This window comes from Thunnus thynnus, chromosome 21, assembly GCF_963924715.1.
Source record: "Thunnus thynnus chromosome 21, fThuThy2.1, whole genome shotgun sequence".
Classification (NCBI taxonomy): Eukaryota; Metazoa; Chordata; class Actinopteri; order Scombriformes; family Scombridae; genus Thunnus; species Thunnus thynnus.
The window spans coordinates 23,526,133-23,528,963 of NC_089537.1; the positions used below are offsets into that span (position 1 = coordinate 23,526,133).

Genomic DNA, 2,831 nt, shown 5'->3' on the forward strand with positions numbered 1-2,831 from the left:
ATTCATTAGAGCAGCTTTAACCTCAACATAACCTTTTTAACCCTGAATTAGCCTCAATAACTCAGCCAGAACTCACCAATCATCTTCTCTCCGCATGATGAATTCAGGGCAAGAAAGAAGGGAAAATTGGGACAATATAAAAGGGGAGGGAAGCAACAAGGAAACAGAAAGACAGTGTGACATGTAAGAAAGAGAAAGAGATATCCCAGGCTGCTTTCTAACTGCTGGCAAGAGTCTCAGCTGTCAATAGCCGTCACTTCTGAAGACAAGTGCAGGAGCGTCTTTCATTAGCCGCGGATCACTGAAAAGGATTATAATGCTGCTTTGTGACATCAGAGGACACATGTTGGCTTTGATTAATCATCACTTTTATTCACTTCCCCTCACCGCCACCTCTCCCTAAAACAAAGGCTGTTTTTCTCTTAAACTAAAGGGACTGAGAGACTCTCAATTAGAATCAGTCTCCAACTGTGCAGTGCAACTGTTTTGTGACAGATAAGGGATTTAAAAAAAAAAGTTAAAACAGATGCTGATATTTCTAGACTGTAGATGCGGAAAGACAATATTTTGTGCTGATATTCATCTTTACATTTGACTATTTTCATGCCAGGAATTCCCAAAAGTGTTGGGGTGGCATATTTTGTGAAACAGCACTCAGACCACGGGACACTAGAAGTCTATCGAAATATCTTAATGAGTTGAGCTTAACGTTAAACCACAGATAACCTTTGAAGTACTCATTAATTTTACCACAAGTAAAATCAATCAAAAGGCTTCTTTTTCATCTTTTCATCATAGCAGGACAACACTCCCAGATGGAATTTTAAATGGCAGGCCAACGTCAGACTCAACAAAACAAATGTCATCAGCAGATTAATATTAGCAGCTGCAGATGCTCTACTGTAGTTCTACATCAGTGTAACATATTTTTTTCTTTTAGATGGAGAAACAAAAATTACAAGTGCAAATAAATAATAGTGATCATACTCATTATGACTAAATCCATAAACAACATGAGTTAAAATTTTTTTCCATGGACTTAAAAAGTTTTATACTGTTTCTAATACTTCATCCAACTTCAAATAAGTTGAGAAAGTCTCTGAATAAAAAATACATGGTTATTGTATAATTCATGGCTATTCAAAATGTCCTACTTCTGGTTCACTCCAGCTGTCTAACCTTTATTTTTTTGGCATTTTTATGTATTTTCTGTGGCAGCAATTTACATAAAGAGTGCATGAATATTGTAGATATAAAAAGGCTTTGGTTTATAAAAAGCCTATGGTGAAATTTGTTATGACTGGCTATCCACACCATCTACAGTACCTCCTGGGAGAAATGCAAAAACTATTTGATCTATTTGAACCAGGAAATGGGTAGATTGGCTATTTGTTCAAATGCTTCGAAGCAACCTAAATTTACATTCAACTGACAACAGCTTCTTGTGGCTGTATGAATTATGACTTTCTCATTTCCTACCAGCAGCCAATATTGCTTTTGTTTAAGCATGACCACACATGTTCTTAATTTTTGTGCCTCAATAAAACCAAACGTTATTCATGGAGGTGGCAGATCAGAAAACAGTTATATTAAATATTTTGTAATGGTCGCACACTTGGAACAGTGGTTAGCACTGTCACCTCACAGCTAAAGGTATGGAGTATGACCCAGCTGGCCAGGTGGGGCCTTTCTGTGTAGAAGTTCTTCTAGTGTCTGCACTGGATTCCTCCCACAGTCCAAAAAAGGAAAGGTCAGATTAATTGCCGAGTCCAAATTGCCCATAGGTGTGAACAAGGATGGAGTCAATTTTTGTGGTAAAGGGAGCTGACTGTTGCTGACTCATTTTACATGAATAACAAAGCTAAAAAATGCAAAGGTGCAACTGAAAAGCTAAGAGAAAACAAGTTAAAATTCTGAACAATGAAAAATGCTTGAAAATAAATAGTTCTGTATTTGGCAGCAGCAGCTCTGCCGATGATAGTCAGGAGGAAAGAGCAGAGTAGATTGAAGATCACAGCCCAGTGAGTCCACTGAAAACACCAGTCAAAGCTCTACAGCTGAAGCAGAAGGAAACAGGTCTCTGTTTAGTTAGCAGGATAAAGGCCTCTCTTTCCCCCACGGGTGATGTGCCTCGTGAACCCTGCCTGCTTAGCTTTGCAGGGCTGACGGAGCGGCGGGCCGGACGTCAGGGCGCCCTCGCGGGGATCGGGGACGGAGCTCTACCCGTCCAGTGCACTGGGCCTGGACCGCCACTCGGAACCTTAAACCAAGCGCTGTGCAGCAGCTTCGCCCCGCGCCCATGGGTACCCAACTCTCCTCCCTGAGGGAGGAGGGGGGTTCGAAGTCTCCCCCCTGGGGGTTCTGTCATCTCCCTTTCCAAACCCAACTTTTCTCTGAATCTTGGCAACCTCTGTGTGGTGTAAAAACCAACAAAAGTTGGGACAACTCTTAGCGGTGGATCACTCGGTTCGTGCGTTGATGAAGAACGCAGCTAGCTGCGAGAACTAATGTGAATTGCAGGACACATTGATCATCGACACTTCGAACACACCTTGCGGCCCCGGGTTCCTCCTGGGCTATGCCTGTCTAAGGGTTATTTAGCTCAGTTTTCTTCCTCTGGTTTGATGAGAAATGTTAATATGCTAACTACCAAAGCACTTGTATTGTGTTTGTGTGATGAACTCACACTTTACAGAAGTTTATTAAAAAGAGATTCAATAAAAGGGGAAAAACAACTAAATCGTATAATGTTTGGAGCTGTATTTAAAATGATACTGTACTGTTCAGTTTGAATAGTTGTAGTTACCCTGGAGAGAGTGAAACACAGGAAA

General features: G+C 41.0%; 1 non-coding gene across 1 annotated transcript; it reads left to right on the forward strand.

The window, feature by feature from the left end:
- The first annotated feature begins 2,443 nt into the window (after nt 1-2,443).
- LOC137173830 (5.8S ribosomal RNA) lies at nt 2,444-2,596 on the forward strand. Its single transcript, XR_010925246.1, has one exon. It is a non-coding gene; the product is annotated as a 5.8S ribosomal RNA (ribosomal RNA).
- The last annotated feature ends 235 nt before the right edge of the window (nt 2,597-2,831 follow it).